Raw genomic sequence first — 5,370 nt, forward strand, 5'->3', positions numbered from 1 at the left:
TGGAATTTGTTGGCCCTGGGTGGAGCTTGGTTTCGGTGTAGGTATGAAGGCATTAGATGGGCTCCTATTGCTAATGTTCCCTGAATTCAAGAGTTCTCTAATGTTTTCAGCTTTGGATTTAAGCTCCTGCTTCTGGTTTTCAGTTTTATTTTTACAGTAGCCTCTAGACTTCTCCATCTATACAGCACCGATGATAAAACATCTAGGTTAAAGATGAAAGTTTTCCACATTGAGGGACACTCAGAGAGGTTCACTGAGTTATAAGGAGAAGAGAAGATGGAGGGGTAGTTAGAGGTAACTGGAATGAGATGCGGTGAGATCAAAAGAGAAGAGAGCAAGCTAGCCAGTAGTCACTTCCTTATGTGCGCTCTATAGTCTGTGCGCTCTATAGTCTGGACCGCTCAGAGGTATTTACAGAGTTATACGGGAAGAGGAGAGGGAGGAAGTAGACAGAGGTGACCAGGAGGATCAGAGAGAGGAGTGAGTAGGAGAGAGACAAATCCTGCCAGTAACCTGTTCCTTAGGTGTTCTCCACCGTCGGGAACACACAGAGATTCACAGAGTTGGATAGAGGAGAGATGGGGGAGAAAAGAGACAGAGGCCACCTGGTGCAGAAAAAGGAGAGTCCAGAGGAGGAGAGAGTGGTCAAGCCAGTAATCTCGCTCTCAGGTAAACTGGGATAGTGAAGTTTGGGTTTTTAAATGTACAAAATTGACCACAAAAACCTAAGAGCAAAGATTAAAAATCTAGAGTAGAGGTTGGATTTTCAAAGATACAATATTAGAGAGAAGCAGAAGGAAAAAGGAAGAAAGAAAGAAAAAAAAAAAAAGAAAAAATTATTAAAAAACAAACAAACAATCAAAAAAAAAAAAAAAAGCCATCAACAACCATCCAAAGACTGTATATGGTGTTTGCCTTAAAAAAAAAAAAAAAAAAAAAAGTCTTTCTTTATATAGTAATAATAGGTTATAGAAATAAAAATTAGAGGAGAAATAGAAGACTTAACAATTAAATAAAAGTTAAAAAAAAAAAAAAAAAAAAAAAAAAAAGGAATGATTAAGTAATCATATTGTGTTGGCCAGTTCTAAACTTCTAAACAGTGATGTGTAAATGGGCTTTCTTGTTCTGAGTACCATCAAAAGCAATGAGTATCTGGCTTAATAAATTTCCGTTTCTGTTTTTAGATCTTGAAGAGAATTGTTTTATTGGATAGTTTACAACATTTGTTGAGACATTTGCTTTTCTTTCCTTCTCCTTTCCTTTCTTTTTCTTGCTTTCTTCCCTTGTCTCTCTTCCTCTTTCTTTCCCCAGGTTTTTGCTTGATTGGACCTTTCCTGAAACAAAAGTGATTCCACTCAGAGTTGAATATTATCCTCTCATAATCCCATTTCATTTCTCATTTGTAGTATTGGAATTAACCTCCTTGTCCCCTTATTAGATTTGCCACAGTTGTATCAATGTTTCTGATTTTCTTTCTCCAAGAAGCAGCTCTTGTTTTATTATCCCAACAAGTTTTATTTTTGTTGTTTTCTATTTTTGTTTCAATTCATATATACTTTCTACATTCTTTAGGATTTTTTCCTTCATAATTTTGTATTTTAGAAGCTTTCTTTACTATTTTTTTCCTGTAAATATGCTTGATTTACAATGTTGATTTTCAGATGTATATCAGAGTGATTTAGTTATGCAGATATGTATCTATTCTTTTGTAATTTCTTTTCCATTATAGGTTATTACATGATACTCAGGATTTCTTTTTTTTTTTTTTCAATAGATGGTTTAGGTATTGACCTATCTTTATTTAGCAATTTTGTCTGAATCCCAAATATTTTTATGTATACATGTTTTTTAATTAAAATTTCATTGTCTACGATTTTTGGCAAGTTGCTTCCAAAGATTTCACTATTTACAGGCTGAATGTTTTCATTTATAGTTTACTGAGAAGTTTTCCTGGGAACTCTGAGGATATTTGTGTATATACACTGACATGTCTTTATACACATCCTTTTCAGATTACTACATATTTTAAGACATGTAAATGTATTTTCAAAGATATTTTCTGTTTGTATGGTAAAAACATGAAATGTTTTAATTCTAGAAATTTGTTCCCCCAAATGAATATAGTATAAAGAGTAACAGGATAAAACTATATTCCTTTGAAAATAATCCTTACTAACAGAAATTGGAAATGTTAAAAAATTATTCATAACACTTAGGAAAGGTGGTAAGAAAAACTTTATTCAAGGTAAGAGTACTACAGTGGGGTATTATAATATGGGAGAGAGATTGAGCTTATGTCTGACTCCAGCAGGGATGCAGGTGGGATTTATAGCTAAGGAACAGGGTGGGTCCATGGGATTGCAAACAGAGATGGGAGACTGAAAAGCAATGGACAACAATAACAGAATGGGTGTCAGTGGATGGAAGCTTATTAAGACCACTATAAGGGTGAGGTTAGATTCTGGCTCAACTGAGAGGATCATTGCTGAGGCTAGGCAAGGCTGGTGAGATATTCAGGTGAGTGAAATGATATGTGATCTGATACTGAGGGTGGTCAAATCAAGGGTGGGCTATGTTTTCTAAACTGAAGTAGCAGATTGTGGATTAGATTGGACTAGATGGACAGGCAGCTCTGAATAAAGACATTGCCTAAAGTTGGCAGTGCATTACTGAACTGCTGCATAACCAATTACCCAGAACTAGCAGCTTAAAACAATTATTTCATACTGCTGCGGAAAGTTGGGAATCCAGGAGTAATTCAGCTGAGTGTTCTGGCTCAGTGTCTCATGAGATTGCCATCCTCTGAAGCCTTAACATGCACTGGTGGATTTCCTTCCAAGATGGCTTACTCACATAGCTGTTGAAACCAGTTTGCTTGCTGGCTGCTGAGAGAAAGCCTCGGTTCTTTCACATGGGCCTCTCTAAAGGGCTCCCTGAGTGTTCTCAAGATATGACTAAGCTGGCTTCTAGAGTGAGTGATCCAAGAGGATGCGCAAGGACACTGCAGTGCCTTTTATGACCTAGTCTCAGATGCTTCATTGTTCGTTTCTACAATATTCGAACGTTAGAAGTGAGCCACTAAGTCCACCACGCATGTGAAGGGGAGAAGGAAGGAACTGTGGACGTAATTTAAAACCACGTGGTACACACATGGCCAGAATTGTTTACATGCTTGTATGTCCAAAATGCATTTTCCTGCCAATGCCTTTAAATAATTTATCCGTTACAGCATTAACTTGAAGTTCAGGACCTTGTCATTTAAGTCAGGTCCAGCTATGGATCAGGGTCCACGTATACAGTATCTCAAGTGTTCTGTTGCTCAGTTGTGTCGTATTCTTTGCAACCCCATTGACTGCAGCACTGCAGACTTCCCTGTCCATCAACATCTGGAGCTTGCCCAGACTCAAGTCCATTGAGTCGATGATGCTATCCCACAATCCCATCCTCTGCTGTCCTCTTCTCCTACCTTCATTTTTTTTCCGCATCATGGTCTTTTCCAGTGAGTCAGTTATTCGCATCACATATCCCAAGTATTGGAGCTTCAGCTTCAGGATCAGTCCTTCCAATGAATATGCAGCAGAAATTTACTTTAGGATTGACTGGTTTGATCTCCTTGCAGTCCAAAACCCTCTCAAGTCTAGCACATCAGTTCAAATTATACAAGTGTAGTTCCTCTAGACCTGAGGGTGTGTGAACAAAAGAGATGAGTTAATCTGCTCACTTTCACAGTCAACATACAGTGGTGGGTCAGGCACAGATAACCTTCATAGACACTCCTGTTCCAGAAAGGGGAGGGGAGATGGGAGTCAATAGTAGCAGTTCTGAAATCCCACGGGTTCTTGTGGGCAGTCCTTTGATTAGTATTTAAGGCCTGGAAACTTCCTAGGCTTCAGTCTCTGATTTTTTAATTCTACCCCCTGACATGATGCCATTGCATGAAAGATGGCTAGTATATGGTTACATGAAACAGTCTCCCTAGCCTGCTTCCTGCTTGTAGAAGGTAGGAGTCCAGCGCTCTTGTTTTGTACTATTGCTGGTCCTTTCAGTCCGAGCTGAACTTAAATACGTTATCTCAAAACCTTGGTGTGTCTCCTGATAATGTTACCGGTGTTCATGGCAAAGCACCCCACTCCCAAGCCACAATCACACATGTCTTCATAATAAGGCTGACTCTGTCTTGGTTTTCTGCTGAGATAGCTGAGGGATTACACCCTGAGCCTTGGTAGAAGTCTTATTGTGTGACTGAAAGGATCTCTGAGTGACACAGCTAAACGCTTTGGAGGGTATTGGCCTGACTAAATAATGTCATGAGGCATCCCCTTCCAGCTTTCTGAGGCTTAACAAAGAATTTTACAGTCACACTCATCTTTAGAACACCTTAATAATATGAAGAAGAACTGGCCTATAGGTGGTGTAAAATGTTATATTTAGACCACATAATCTCAATGCCCTGAGAGTCATTAATTTTAACATCTTCTGTTATCCTAAAAGACTGGAAAATTCCCAAATCAGCAAATTTTGTCTCCTGTTTTAATAGTCTTTATCTTAAACATTTTTTAGAAAAATTCCCTTCATGTTTTACTACAGGCAGCAAGAAGAAACCAGGAAGCACGTTTGGCTGTTTGGATGGAAATCCTCTTAGATAACTCAATTAAGTACAGTTTGTCCTCCCAGCTCATTAGGTACATTTTCTACTTTTCTTAAACTGCAGGTGTAGTGGACTTTCCCCTTCACACTCCCCAGGATCTTTCCTCCTGCCGCTCCTTTCTGCCAGGCGTTCTAGGTGCACGACTGTGATTCCACTTAGAACGTGTTTGCTCAGTGAGATAACGGGGAGCGATTCTCTGGCTTCAGTGCTTCTGCTGGCCAGAGACTATGTACCTTTCCCTAAGAACTTCATGTTTTCGCTGTCCAACTTCTATCACCTGGCTAGGTCAGTTGCAATAGCTCATACTCACAAGCGAACAGGCAGGGATTTCTACGCGCAAATGTGCGCAAACATACGCGTGTACACAGTGACATCCCTGAGAGGAAACCTGTCCTTATGCAGAAGTACAAGCATTCTTTTCCAGGAACATGAATTTTGGTAAGCACTCAAAATTCTACAGGCACATGTGCACAAACATGCACGTGTACACAGTAACATCACTGAGAGGAAACTTGTCCATATGCAGAAGTACAAGTTTTCTTTTCCAGAAACATGAATTTTGGTAAGCACTCAAATTTCTATGCGCACATGTGCACAGACATATGAGTGTACACAGTAACATCACTGAGAGGAAACTTGTCCATATGCCGAAGTACAAGCTTTCTTTTCCAGGAACATGAATTTTGGTAAGCACCCACATTTCTTTGTCCTTGTTTTTTCAC

This window comes from Capra hircus, unplaced genomic scaffold, assembly GCF_001704415.2.
Source record: "Capra hircus breed San Clemente unplaced genomic scaffold, ASM170441v1, whole genome shotgun sequence".
Classification (NCBI taxonomy): domain Eukaryota; kingdom Metazoa; phylum Chordata; class Mammalia; order Artiodactyla; family Bovidae; genus Capra; species Capra hircus.